The sequence below is a fragment of the Rosa rugosa genome, chromosome 4, assembly GCF_958449725.1.
Source record: "Rosa rugosa chromosome 4, drRosRugo1.1, whole genome shotgun sequence".
Lineage (NCBI taxonomy): Eukaryota > Viridiplantae > Streptophyta > Magnoliopsida > Rosales > Rosaceae > Rosa > Rosa rugosa.
This window is the reverse complement of record NC_084823.1, coordinates 43,391,882-43,407,812: the sequence shown is the minus strand read 5'-3', so window position 1 is coordinate 43,407,812 and position 15,931 is coordinate 43,391,882. Positions and strand designations below refer to the sequence as shown.

The 15,931-nt window shown below is 37.3% G+C and overlaps 1 long non-coding RNA gene across 1 annotated transcript; it reads left to right on the top strand.

Moving 5' to 3' along the window:
• Positions 1–696: 696 nt before the first annotated feature.
• Positions 697–2,896, top strand: LOC133746256 (uncharacterized). Its single transcript, XR_009864040.1, has 2 exons — positions 697–2,119; positions 2,516–2,896. It is a non-coding gene; the product is annotated as an uncharacterized LOC133746256 (long non-coding RNA).
• The last annotated feature ends 13,035 nt before the right edge of the window (positions 2,897–15,931 follow it).

The following is a 15,931-nucleotide window of genomic DNA, read 5'->3' as shown; positions in this document are numbered from 1 at the left end:
TGATCATTCCTCAACAGGAGGTTGTTGTTCATTTCAGTGAGCAACAAGATAGTGATCAATTCTAAGAATTAGTAAAGTGCTTCTCCTTGTATTGTTTTGGGCAGATGGGCTTGTTCAATATCCTTCTAATCATGTCTTGCTTCAGGCAAGAAAGCATGCCAACTTTAGATAAATTCTTCTAGAAACTTTCAATTGCTAAAATTTGACATTAAATCGTGGATATTACTCAACCCTTTAGGTAACTCCAATTGAATACGACCAGGTAAGAAGGGATGAGATTTAGGTGGAGCGAGGCTCGCTTAAGTACACAACCTCATCTGAACCTTGCCTAGACATCGCATCCCATTAGGTGAGCCTAGTTAGAGAAGATTCATAACATTTCGTGACTTAATGTGAAAATATATGTATAACAAATGGAAACTTCAGGTTCTATAACATGGCTTGAGAAATCGGATTAAACATGTAAAATCTTCTGGTTTTATCATGTACGGTGAATTTATGTAGGAAACTTCAAGTTCCTTCTATGGCTTTATCGAAACTACGGGTTCGATATTTATGTATAAACTTCTGGTTTATTAAGTACCTGCATTTTCTACACATATATTCTAGTGCGAAAATTTAGACAAGTAAAACAATAATATTGAATAGGGCAAATTAAAATGACACAGAGAATAGAGTGTGAAGAATGAAGTGATTCTATTCATCTCACAATGAGGTTTATATAGGAGTACCTCAGGTTTACAAAAGGTAACTATTTAACGATTACATCAATTACTCATCTGATTACAATCAAGCAATCGCTAATTATATTATGTTAATCACCAATCAATCTTAATTGGCGTATATCACGCAACACTAATTGCTATTACATGAATAGCCACATTAATATTTACAACATTATTCACATATTTATGCAGTTTGTATGTAATTGATGGACATCACATTAATTAGCTGCTCAATATGATTTTCGGTTTTGATAAAAAGGAATATACAAAGTTTTTTTTTTTTTCGTTGAAGGAGGTTAGACTTTGTTAAAAGAAAAGGATTATAACAGCAGTGCCAAGCCATCCAAAGAAAAAGCAAAAAAAAAAAAAAAAACTAGATGCACCACCTTTCAAAAAGAAATAAAACTAGTTAGATGGAACAACTGCATCAAAAATACATGAAAATAGAAATATAGCAAGAGCACTAGCGCGAAGCCAATTTTACCACTACGGATTGTTGCCGTATAATGAATTTTGTGATCGATGGTATGACTACTCATGCATATCTAACGCACAAAATGACAAAAATCAATTTTGTGAAGAACAGAGGATAATCTTCCATCAAACGATCGAAGTTGGCCAGGGATGTTAGAACATGACCATGTTGACAGACGATCCTTTACGAAAAAGTACCATAAATTCGAATCCCGAATCCAATACCAATAACGAACAGGGCCCAAAACCAAAGAAAAAAAAACAAAAGAAAAAAAAAAAGATCAATAGGGAAGAGAATATAACATGGGATATACCTCAAGGACCAGGTTTTGCGCTGGCCTTACTTGCACTAAAGAGAGAAAGCATCTCTTCTTTGGGTCTTGCCCTTTTCTTCCTTTCTTTCTCTGCTTCATCTGTAAAACACGAAAGCAATGGAGGATATCAGAAAGAGACGACCCATGAAGACCGAATATCTGAAAACATAAATTAGCAACAATCTTTTCAGATAAAAGGAGGAGGAGATATGGCATTATATTGCATGGGAATGTGTTCAAGGATATCCATGGCATATGCTCCATCTATTCCTCTGCCCCTTATTCCCTTTCTGGTTTCTCAAACTCATCAGTGGCTATATATACTGCACTCAGTTATTGGTGCATCATGCATGTGTGTGGGTTGTGAGGAACCTTGATAGATAAGCAAATTAGTTGTAGGGCGTCTTTCCTTTGGCAGGCAATGGTGGTTTTGTTTCGATGGATCGATCACGGTTTTCGCCTTGTGATTGATTATTGATTTATGATCTGCCAAAGGAGAGTTGCCCTGCAACTCTTTCTGCTTAATGTGATCTACTGCGACAGTCTAAAAGGTTGTGTTAGTTTCATGCAGGAGGTATGGCATATCAGAAAACTCGGAAACAGAATGTATGTGATCTTATTGTGGTTTTCAATTATCAAATTATTACTTGTTTAATTATTAAATTGTTCATAGTAAATGCATCGTATGTGAGTTTTATATCATATGTATACAGTATTGGGTTTTAGAGAAATGGTTGATGCAAAATGATCGAGTATGACATATAAGTTGTGTGGAAGAACCTAGCTAACTAATAGATTAATGCAACTGTGGGATGGATGACTCATGATTAATCCCAAACTTAGTTAAACTTCTCTATCACAACATGTTAGTTTTAATTGATTAATTACGCATGTTGAGGTTAGGGCTGTGCCAAATGTTTGGATTGAGTCTTATTTCGCAATGGTTGTACACTATTTTAAAATTTAAAAACTCATTCTTGGAGTCTGCACATGAAATGACAGTGGCAAGGAACTTGCAGCTTCAGGTCACACACATCTATAGGGAGGGCAATATATGTTCCAGCTGATGTCCTTGCCAACTATAGTGTTTCTGATGAGGGCAATCATGGTTGGGGTGTCCTCACCCAGCTCTTGGCTCTTGCTTTTGGATGTGATTTTAATGCGTGGCTGGCTTATAGGTTCAGGTAGCTTGATGATGTAATGATGTATGTATTGTCTTTCTTTGTTCTCTTTTCAGTTGGGTTTTTGTTAGGTCTAGAGCGCTTTAGTAAGTTCACTCAATCTCTTATATTAGGTTGCTTTCTTGAGCCTGGTTTTGGTTTGGTCCGCCGGATCCTTTGTATTTTCACTTTATATTAATAAAATTTTGGGTTAAGACGATAACTTAGCCTTTCTCCTGCTTTCTTTAAAAAAGTAAAAAAAAAAAAATAAAAAAAAAAATTGATCACGGCCTTCTTATCAATACTGGTGAAGGCTAATTAATATTGTAAATGGTTTTTGCTATTTAGCCACATTGGGGAAGCGTCTTGGGGAGTTTGAAACTAACTACTGAATAGACTTTCTTTGATACGGTACAGTGATCATAGTTCGGTTACATGGTAGAGTACTTACCGGCTTTTACACTTACGTTGGTGGTGAGTTCCGGCTTTCACACTTACTCTACCACTCATCACACTGTCGTTGGTGGTGAGTAGAGTACCCAAGAGATCGACTTCTTTAATATTTCCCTCCGGTATATTGTTCCTCCCAGACATTTTTCACTTTGAATTAAAGGGATAAGTTGAAATTAAGCACATATAAGGTGAGCCAAGAGGGAGCCTCGATCATCTACCCACTATTAAATTACATACGTGCATCGAGTAATACAATAAAAAGCAAATTGATAGAGCTAAACAATGAGCGACCATGTCAAATTAACGATCGCTAAATATTAAAACTGATCGAGTTTAGTTAACAGAATTGTCCTGACTAGCCCCTTTCACTAGTTCAATTAATCTGGTTCAGATATAAAACTTTCCTCCACCCAATGTAAGCTAGCTATAGATATGCATCACCACTTAAGCATCGATCAGACTTCAGATTCGAAGTTAGTCTGATATCGATCACTCGCAAAGAAGTTGCCAAGATTTCCTTAACACCTTCTAAACAGTTGGATACACCCATCTCCCCTAGCATGTAACAAATAAAAATTTAGAAAATATTGATTCAACTTCATGAACAAGGAGGAGTATACATCGATCAGGAATTTTTTTCGTTAGTTTGTACATTAAATATTTTTGAAATTAAATGGATCGGCAACCTTGTAGCTTCAAAGTTCAAATCAATTTGGTTGCATGCATTAAATAAAATCAATGTTTAGTTAAATAGATTTCATTAGAAGAAAGAAGTCAGAACAAATATCCTTAATCTATGGAAACATAGTACCATTTACTATTACATTGACGCTCAATTATTTTAAGAGCCTACATGACTATGTAAATTCATTCAACACAAAATAAAATAACTTGAATCCTTCTTCGTTAATGCACTCAATTGTGGTACTTCAAGAGATTCATTTACTTGGTTTAAAAACAACCCCATAGTATGCAAGCTAGTAATACCTATGTCAAACACTGCACCCAACTCTACCACTGCACTTGCAGATCGGAGCTCAAAGACTCTTGCCACCCTGCTCTGGGCACTGGAGTCGTGGCTTTTCCATGAGCGAAGTCCATCCTACTTCGCCGCCACCAGCTTCCAGCCATATTCAATCCCAACCTAAACCTGCAAATCAAGCATTGGTCACCGATCTCCAGGGGCCTCAAAGCGCCCTCAGAGCGTTCCCTGCTAACAAACTCTAACTTGAGAGGCTGGTGACGGCGAAAATTCCCTCCTCTCCATATTGACTCTAGTGAGATGCTGTGGAGGGGAAACCCGAGTACATCACCTATGAAAATGGGAACTCCAATTGAAAACTCGTTGAATGAAGACAACGTTGGATTGCCGTGAGAAGACAGCGAGAGGCACAGAGGAAGGGTCTACTTGGTGTTGGCGTCGTACGCCGATCATGGAACCCCAAGCCGTGGCTGTTAGGGACTAAGGTTTGATAGAAGTCAGAAGGGTAAAATCATGATATGGTACCCGAACTATCACGAAATGCATTTTTTGTACCTATAAATTTTTAGGGAGTTTAGTGGTACATGTACTATCCCTCTGTTAGCCCCTATAATACTTTCATCCACTATTCGGTTAAAAACGCCTATATGGGGTCATGTGACACTCATGTGAGTAAAATATCAAGGGTAAAATAATCTTTTCATTCATATTTAGAATTATAGTATTTAATCTTTATATGATACTTGAACCATTACGACATGCACTTTTTGGTACATATAAATTTGTTAGAGAGTCTAGTGGTACCTGTACTCCGTTAGCCCTTTTAGTATTTCCATCCATTATTCCGTTAAAAATGCCTATGTGGCAGTCATGTGGCACTTTTATGATAAAAATATCAAGGGTAAAATAGTTCTTTCATTCATATTTAGTATTTAATATATTTTATATCTATAATTTAAAAATATATTTCGACATATATTTAGATTTATAGTATTTAATATATTTTATATCTATAATTTAAAAATATATTTCGACATATAAAAAAATAAAAATAATACTGAATTCTATTTGTCATGTTCTCGAGACAATTCATCTCAGTACCTTTATTTGTTTTTGGTTCTTTTTCAAGAAAATGTTTTTTTTTTTTTTTTTTTTTACAATTTTATCCCTATTTTTAATAGAATAATTGACATAAGTACTAAAATGGCTAATAGATGAATAATATAGGTACCACTAAACTCTCCTAAAATTTGTAGATACCAAAAAATACATTTCGTGATAATTCGAGTACCATATAAAGATTTTACCCACGACCAAAAAGAGATGGTGCATGCATTTGATTAGTCTCCCATGTCATTTATTTAATTACTTGATTGAAGCTTGTTCCTTCAAACGGATTCCTTGATTGAAGCTCACATTTCTTTCATAATATTATAACTAATGACTTTACCAAACATATAGTATAACATATTGGAGAAACGTGTCAGATTTTAGCTTTTGTTTTTGAAACAGATTATTTGATAATGCATGATATAGCAATTGGATTCAAGGGATCTTTTATAAGTTTGTTTTCTATATTGTATGTCATAGTTGACTGAAAATGATGCTTTTACGTACACTCATGTATATACCTATTTTCGACTTAAACATTGTAAAACTCAATCAACTCACTTTCGTTGAGAAAGAGAAACCAAAACGGAGACTAATGGGGGCTCAGTGATAACCAAATTAGTTTCTGTCCTAATTAAGTCTTAACCTGAGGGTTTTATCCGGCCAAACCGACGACTAAACCGGAAAGATGGTCTGTCTCGGAGTCGAGTTTTGCAGTGCCAAAATGCTGCCCCTACATCTTTATAGTTGATGTATTAATCATCATGCGGTCACAATTCACAAAATTTGGTAAAACAAATGAATGTGATCGGAAATATGGCCCCTATAGATGAAATTCTGCGTTATCCAAATGAATGTGATCAGAAATGGATATAGGTCACATCAATCTCCTGATTCTGGATAACATATGCTGGTTAAAGGTTTGCATTAAATCAAACTCAGATATGGACGTTTTCCATCTTATTAGGCTGTTTAATAAGAAATTGAGAATTAACGCATTGCCTTTAAACCCACGCAATGCCAATTGCCAAACCTACCCACATCCCCTTCCATCGCTTTATTTTATTGTTTACAATAATCCTGGTATATTTCTCGTTGTTGTTTCTATCGATCACCAGCGACCACCTAGCTAGTTGACCCATAAATCTATTGACCTATCATGATAACTTGTTCTTTGCTCTTCGGATCGGAGTATCCACGGTGTGATACCTCACCATGAGATTGAAATTCTGCGTTTTCTAGATCAATATCTCAAACGATCATATCAGTAAATACATAACAAAATTAGACAAGTTAATCATCTAATTGATATTATATAAAGGAAAATGATTGTTGACCTCAATGAGGCATAGGATTTGTGGCCTCAATTTTAGGTGTCATGCCATATCACCTATTTGCTAAATCATGTCATGTAATTCTTGACAACAAGACTTGGGATAAATCTAATAGCTCTAAATTATTTTAGCTTTCTTCTAAATTTTTTTTTTCCAATTACACTGATGCTTAGATTTAAACAATTTTTTTCTTCAATCAAGAATAGAAAAAAATTTATATAATTTGATCCATAGATTTGTACATATATTCGATTAATAGATTTGCATACCACATGTATATGAATTCGAAATTTGTTGGGTTCCTAAAAATTATGAAAATATAATGTGAAACATGCATGTGTGTGTGTAAAATTTGTCCAAAAACAGCAGTTTTCCTCTCTAAACCACGAGAAATCTCTCTCTTCTCTTCGTTCAACTCGCGTGGATCCCTAACTTTCCCATCCTTTAGTTTCCTGAAAAAAAAAAAAAAAAAAAAAAAAAAAAAGATAAATTGGGCCATGTTTCCCAGGAGAGGCCGCCGGCACCTCCGACCTTACTAGATTTGAATAAGCCGGTTCAAGCTTTCTCAGAACTCCTGTCGTGGATATGCAGGGAAATCACCCATCACAATGTCAATATAATCAGTCAAAGTTTTAGACTTTTCCATACTTCAACAAAAACCCTAATACCTCCCAGTTCTTGGGAAAATTCTTGGTTACCAAAAGATTTTACATGGCACACAAACAATTTGGAAAAGTATGACGCGCTTTTTATGATAGAGGCACAACTACAACTAGATATTCTAGTAGTTGGTTATTTAGAAGATATTGATCATAACCTAGCTATGTGTTGCTTAATTGGCCAGTCAGTCCACTCCAAAAAAAAAAAAAAAAAAAAAAAATCTTTTTTGTTTTTTCCTTTTCTTTTTGTTTTTCATGCTTAGATTTAAACAATTTTTTTCTTCAATCAAGAATAGAAAAAGTTTTATATAATTTGATCCATAAATTTGTAGGGCTGGATTTGGTACGGTTACCGTTTTTTTTCATCTGAACCGAATACCAGCCGAACCACATCGGTATATTGAAAACTGATACCACTACCGTACCGGAAAAGTCGGTAACCATAACTTTCGGTTACCAATATTACGGTCGGTATTGGCTCGGTTAGGGCCCAACCGAAGAGGGTGATTGGGCCTAATATTGATAAACATTTATATAGGCCAATCACCCATTCTGGGCTGTTTTTAGACCATTTTTCCTGTTCAGTTTTTACCAAATACATAAAAGCTATTACATACATACTTAACTCTACAATTTCCTGAATAATACATCTTCATCAAGTGTATGTCACGTTGTCTAAAAGTTATTGAATATTACATAACCTCAAATTGAAATAAACAATGAATATTACAGAACCTCAAATTGAAATAAACAAAAAGCTGCAAGTGATTTGAGTGTTCCAAAGACTAAACAAACAAAACAAAAAACACAGCAGCTATATCTTCGATCTGGATGTTTGCACCATCCAAATCTTCAAGCAGTACTTGTCGTAGACGAGTTCGCACCTCCCAAATGCAGCTCAGCAGTTTCTTCAATTTTAAAACCACAGAAAAAATACAAATAGCCAAGTCAATATAGAAATAAGTTGATGTATTAATAAACAAAAATTTAAAGTAAGCTAATATTTCCAGATTATACCTTTCTGCAGTTCTTCTAGATCCTTATACAAGGACATCTCATCCGTTGTTGGTTCTGAATAGAAATTAGGCTGCTCAGCTCTCAACCAATCACTAGTGCAAACTAGTGCCTCAACCATTTGAGGAGTGAGTGAACTCCTAAAGGGATCAACTACCCTTTTTCCCAAGCTAAATGCATTCTCACTTGCCACAGTAGAGCAAGGAATTGTAAAAATGTCTTTAGCAAGCTTGGAAAGAATAGGATATGCAACTGCATTGACCCTCCACCATTGTGAAACATCAAACCCTTTGACTAAAGGATTGACATATCTATCTGCAAGGTACTTGTCAACCTCGTTGGATATCATTTCATGTTCATTTTCTAGTCTTTCTTGCATGAGATCAGCGAGTATCTCAGCTTGTCCATCTTCTAGATCATCAAACTCAATCCCCTCCATTACTGCAACACCATCTTGGGGGTTTGGTTGACTTAAACCCCCCTCACAGCCCTTATACTCATCATACATTCTCAACATAATGTTCTTCAAGTCCCTAGTTATCTTCTCAATGCTGCCAGCTCTGACTCCCACCCTTAAAAATGCTGCTTTCTGATATTGCAGTTTCCAGCGAGGGTCTAGGACATTTGCAATCACCATGATTTGATTCATGGTTTCAAAGCTGCCCCAATATTTGTTGAATTTTGCTTTCATCCCCACTGCCACCCTCTGCAAAACCTCATCAGAAGCATCATTTGCCTTCTTATCAATCTCTGTTTGAAGGCCGATCATCTCTTTGAACTGCAAGTTTGCAGTAACTGATTTCCAAGCACTCAATTTGAGTGTTGTCTCGTAAAACTTTTTGAGGAAATGCACTAAAGCTTGAGCATTTCTCCAATCTGCCTCTACGGGAGGGCCTGTCCTCTTCCTACCTTTGGCATCTTTCTCCTCAAAATAATGCCTAAACTGCACATCTTCATCACCCATCCTATCAAACACTTTCTCATATTTTAATGCCGCAGCAAGCATTAAATAAGTGCTATTCCACCTAGTGATCACATCTAGGGGAACATTCGCATTCTTATTCAAGTGCTCAAGAACAGAAAACTCCCTAAACTTGTCTAATCGACTTGAACTTGACCTAATAAACTTTACACAATGCCAAATTGCATCAATCCCATTCTGTAATTCTTTGATTCCATCCTTCACAATCAAATTGATGATGTGACATGCACATCGAAGGTGCAAAAAGTCCCCATCAAAGCTTAAAGTGTTCATGTTCCTCAGCCTTTTTTTCATGTAGACAACTGCTTGGTCATTTGCACTAGCATTGTCCACTGTGATAGTGAACACCTTATTGATATCCCATTCCCTCAAACACTGCTCCAGTACCCTCCCTATATCTTCCCCTTTGTGACTGGTAATTGAACAAAAGTTAATAATCCTTTTGTGCAATTTCCAGTCGCTGTCCAAGAAATGGGCAGTGACCACCATGTAGTTAATGTTCTGAATTGATGTTCAAGTGTCAGTGGTCACACTAACTCTCTTTGCATGCTGTGCAAAGATCGACATCATCTTTCCCTTCTCAGATAGGTACAATTCCCACACTCCCTTGGCCACTAACTTTCTACTTGGTTGAATCCACTGTGGCTGAGCTTCTAGCATAAATGCTTTAAAGCCAAAACCCTCCACATGCCTAAAGGGAAGTTCATCCCTTATGATCATCTTGTACAGCTTATCATCTATCCTACCCTGATTAAATCTATGATATTGTGGAGCCCCGGAAACATTATCCCTAGATAATATGGTCTGCCCTTTCTCGATTGGTTTCTCAAATAGAGGGTTAACCTTACAGTTTCTTCCATGTGACCAGCATGAACTGGTTCCATTCTTTGAACTTAACGCAGGAACTAATGCTTTACAGTAGTTGCATTGTGCATTACTAGGGTCAGGCTTGCCATCAGGGAGCAAAGGCCTTGTAAAACACTCCCATACTCGACTCTGTTTCCTACCCTTTGTGGTCTTATCTACTCCTTTTCTTTTCCCCAGCCCCGCAGTAGCTTCCACGAATTCAGGATCTGGATTTGGTGTTTCAGTTGGGGTTGTAGTGGGAACTAAGTTAGGTGTTTCAGTTGGGGTACTATTATCTATTGGTGGTAAGTTACCTATGTAATACCCCGAAAAATCCAAATTAAATTCCGTTGTTTTTTTGAAATGATTTCACGATAGTGGGAGCGAGTACGAGGCTTGGAGAAGTGGTGGAATTAGTTTGAACGATTTTATTTCGAAATCGTACGTATTTAGGAGCGTCTCAAAAATTGACTTTTTATACGTATGGAATTTCGGAAAACTTCCTTCATGAAAGTTGTAGAGCTCGTCGATACGATCTCGTGCATATGTGGAACGTAATATTCGGAGTTCGTATGATTAAGTTATGAATATTTGAAAATTGGGAATTTTCTATAAATAGGAAAAATATCTGATTTTTTTCATTAAGGACGAAAAAAATCTGATTTTTGCGGAATAGTCCCCCCTCTCTCTCTCTCTCTCGCGCAAAACCCTCCCACCCTTGCCGACCGCCGACCCGACCCGACGCCAGCGGCGCCGTCGCTCGTCCTCCGGCCACGACCCGGCCCTCCCCGAGGTCGCCTCGAGCCGTCCAGCCGCTCCCTGCCACCGCCTTGCCCCGCCGCTGCCCCCAGATGGAGATCGAAGACACCCCAGCCATGCAAACCCGACCAGGCCGGAAATCCCCGATTCCGGCGTTGCATGGGCCGATCGTTCCCATTTTCGTGATCTCCTCTTCCCCCTGATCATCCCCATGTAAGCCTTTCATCACGATTTTGTGTATAGAACGCTAGATCATGGTTTGACTTTTTCGACGTCCCTGATTTAATCTGAAATCTGATCGGACGCACAGGATTAATCCGACTTCCAAGCTTGATCTAGGACGATCTAGGCCAAACCAGACTTAGCTCCAGGTATGGAAGTCGATCACCCTTTCATTTTGAACCAGTTTGTAGTTGGTCACTTTGCCATCTGAGGTGGTTGACCGGCGTTGACCACCGCGTTGACCGCCCACCGACCACCGCTTGTGGCAGCGCATTCGACCATATTTTGAATTTTTATTATCTAGGCTATGTTCTACGCATCCATACGAGCGTTTTGATATATTACAAGGTTAGGTTAGAAAAAGTTGATAAATAGTGGATTTACGTTTTTACGTTACTATTTAACGTTTTTACGTTTTATCTTAAGTTTACGATCTGCGAAGATCTGACCATCGGTTTTACTTCAAATTTAGATATGTTGATCGTATGACTGTCCCGATGACTTTGTGTGGTCATGGGCGAAGATCCGACCGTTGGATCTTCGTATAATTGTGAAATAGTGATTCGGTAGGCGATTCGTGAGAATCTAACCGTCGGATTTTCGTATAATTTTGAGGAGATGTTTGTTAGAGTGATTCAAGAAGATCTGACCGTTGGATCTTCGTGATAATTTTGGAGGATGATCCTAAGGGCGATCCGTGGGGATCCGACCGTTGGATCATCATATAAATTCGATCCGACCGTTGGATCATCATATAAATTCGATCTGACCGTTGGATCATCATTAAATTAGAATCCGACCGTTGGATTTCCGTATATGTGTGATTTATGAGTAATTTACTAAGTCAAGATAGTATCTGATTAGGTGATTGACGAATCGAGTTGGTGGACGATTCAGATGGATATGTGGCTTTTAGAAGACGCAGCTGGAATTGGAGGTGAGTAAACCTCACGTGGTTCATATTACGAACCCAATATATTTAATTGCTTTATTTTGCAATCATATGAACTATTGTTGGTGTATTAGACATTCCTGTGTGAATGTCTGTATATATATTATTACGTGAAATAATATGTATTGTTGGAGTTGTGTTGAGTTTATTGTTGAGAAACAATATATTGTGAGGGGTATTGAGTTTATTGTTGAGAAACAATATATTGTGAGGGGTATTGAGTTTATTGTTGAGAAACAATATATTGTGAGGGGTATTGAGTTTATTGTTGTGAAACAATATATTGAGAGAGATGTTGAGTTTTATTGTTGAGGAACAATAAATTGTTGTGATCTGTGGAAGATCAATAGGTCACGGGGTGACAATGGCATACTATCAGCGAACCACGCTCTCGCGCCGGGTAGGTGGAACTGAATAGTATTAAATCGTGAACCACGCTCTCGCGCCGGGTAGGTGGAAACGATCAGTTAGAGCTCTAGTCTGTCTGCCAAATATTGAGTGACCTTATGGGGGAAATTGAGAGTAACTCATAAGTGTCTATATATATATATATGAGAGTGAGAAAGTAACGTGGGTTTGTGGTGGTCTTGTAATTTAATAAATCAACAGTTCTTTCTTGTTTACTCATACTAGCTGTCAAAAGCTTACCGGGTTTTGTGTTGTTGCAACTCCCGGTACACTATTCAAATTGTGTAGCGGGTAATCCTACAGGACAGGAGAACCAGGACGGTGATCGTGCGGTTAAAGCAATTGTTAGAGTTTTACAGCAATTGTAAGTTGCGAGGTGTGTTATGCTCATTTGAGCTTTACAATATTGCTTGTGAGAGTGGATTGTAATAATGAACTCGAAGTTTCGAGATTTGGATTTTGTAATTGTAATTATTCATGTTTCGGATTTGAATTTATTATTCAAAATTCGGGGCGTGACAACCTACTGGTGGTAAAGGGTTTTGGTTATCAGTTGGGGAAACACTAACAGATTGATAACTTCCAGTAACCATGTTTGAAGTTATGGAAGGGGATGAACAACAATTACTTCCTGACCTACTACTAGAAGCCATGGTCTACAATGACAAAAGATAGATTCAGTTTTGACAATCGATAAAAACTTCATGTTCAAATAATCATAAACTTCATGTTCAAATAATCATAAACATGTTCAAACAAAAGATAGATTCAGTTTTGACAAACGATAGAAACTTCATGTTCAAATAATCATAAACTTCATGTTCAAATAATCATAAACTTCATGTTCAAATAATCATAAACATGTTCAAACAAAAGATAGATTCAGTTTTGACAAACGATAGAAACTTCATGTTCAAATAATCATAAACTTCATGTTCAAATAATCATAAACACTCATACACAAAGTCACAAGCAGATACTTTAAGTTCAAAGAATCAAAACCCAACCAAGCACACACAAGTTTCTACGTTTAGTTACCTAATCAAAGACCTCGATCACCTCCCTGCCTCAGGATAAACTGAAATCAAAGCCTCAACTGAAATCAAAGGACTTTCCTACCAAAACACATATGAACATATATGTTAGATAACCACGATCAATTTCAACCATGAAATTAACAAAATCAACAACAGATTCTTTTTTTTTTCATACAAATTAGAGCAAAAGGAGTAACAAGAGTAAAAAACTAAAAGGAGATCGATTTTACCTAATTATTTGTGCTCGGAAACACCAATTGAACACCGTATAAGTCTCTGAGCAACCACTTCAACCAAGCAAGTGAAGCAACTGATCTAGGGTTGGTCGAACGATTTGGGGATTTCAAAAATCAAACTCAATCTGGGTCTCAGCTTATGTTGGTGAGGTTCGCATCAATGATCGATTGTTGTTTTTGGGATTGGATTGGGGCTGGGTTGGTTCTGAGAGGAAGAGAGAGGAACAGTCTCGGGTTGGTCGATCGATTTGGGGATTTCTCAAATCAAACTCAATCTGGGTTGAAGCTTATGTTGGTGAGGTTCGCATCAATGATCGATTCATTCGACATGTTGTTTTTGGGATTGGATTGGGGCTGGGTTTGGTTCTGAGAGGAAGAGAGAGGGAGAGAGGGTCGAGACTCGACGAAGAGAGAGGCTGCAAATGAAGGCTATCTGAGATTCTGAGTGACCCCTGTTAGGTTAACCCGATCAGTAATAAGATCCAACGGCTATCATTTACCTTCCCTACAAATCAACGGCTAATAAACATACCTAGTATTAAAAATAAATAAAAAATAATACATGTTCAAATGTACGGTTGGTACGGTAATACCGTATAATTGATATTAGGGTACCAATACCGAGCCGCGTACGCATATACGGTACGGTATACCGTACCGAGTCTCCCGGTTACCATCTCAGTCGGCACCGACAGCGGCGGTACGGCCGGTTTTCGGCTGGTTTCGGTATGTTCGGGAATTTCAGCCACCCCTATAAATTTGTATATACATTTGATCAATAGATTTGCATAACACATGTATATGAATTCGAAATTTGTTGGGTTCCTACAAATTATGAAAATATAATGTGAAACATGCATATATATAAAATTCGTCTAAAAACAGCCAGTTACCACCCATCACAATGTCGATATAATCCAGTCAAAGTTTTAGACTTTTCCATACTTCAACAAAAACCCTAATACCTCCCAGTTGTTGGGAAAATTCTTGGGGGTTTAAAATTTTACATACCCTAAAAGCTATCTGAGTTTTTCTTTTCAGAATTTTCAAAGTAGGTTCTCAAATTCCCTCAAAAATGAATATGTGGAAGACTTGAGAGGAGAGTCAGTCTTCTAGGGATGGGAGCAAGGTTCTAAATCTCTGCGATATTTCCGATATATCCCCCGATATCTCCTTTTTTCGACGGACCGATATATTTATGGGGGTAAATATCTTATCTGTCACCGTTTCTGCGAAATTTCTCCGACATCGTCAAATATCCCCGATATATTAGATATTTGCGATATATCCCGATAAAGTGAAGAAATATCTGTAAAATTTGAGGTAAAAATAAAAAAAAAACTCAGTAATTCTCTACAGACGGTTAAATAGTTAAATGTAATTCATCTTTTTTATTGATTTTATTTTATTAAGTGCAATGTTTATAAAACTATACAAAGGGCCCCAAATTGATCAGGGAAGGAAATTTCCTACCAATTTCCCATAGAAATTATTGGTGGGAGACTTGAATAATAATTTGGTCGTCAAGTTACTCTTTCTTGGTTGGTGATACATTTGTGGATGAGGTAACTTCTTATTGATGACAACCTTAAAAAATTTTGGGATTAGAAATGACTAATTTTCAAATGGTTAATGCAGATTGTATGCTTTAGAGATGCAAAGGAATCATTTGGGTCAACCATAGCAAGAAAAACAAGAGAAACCAGAAATACAGGTTTGTGGTATATCCGTATATGTATACATTAAAACACACACATACACACACATATAATTTCTTTAATAGAAAATGTTGATCTATTATAGCAGTAACTCATTGTAGTAGCTTTACAGCTGATTGGTGGACACAATGTGGGTATTCTGCACCAAACATGCAGAAAATTGCAATGTGTATTTTGGCACAAACGGCTTCTTCTTCTGCGTGTGAGAGAAATTGGAGTACATTTGCTATTATTCATACCAAGCAAAGGAACCGTTTGGCATATCAGAAGTTGGAAAAGCTTGTATACTGCTACTACAACATGAAGCTGAGGATGCGAGATAAACAGGCAAAGAATAATGTGGTCAATGAAAACAACTATATAGATCTACTTCATGTTGCAAGCGAGCCGCTTCATAATGGCATCGATCCACTTCATGATTGGATTATGCCTGCACACCTCGATGATGAAGCTGGAAGACCTCTTCCACAAGTTGTAGAAATTGCAACTAATGCTGGAATCAATGTAGAGAGAATCTTATCTGAAGAAGTTGTTAAAAACCCAGAA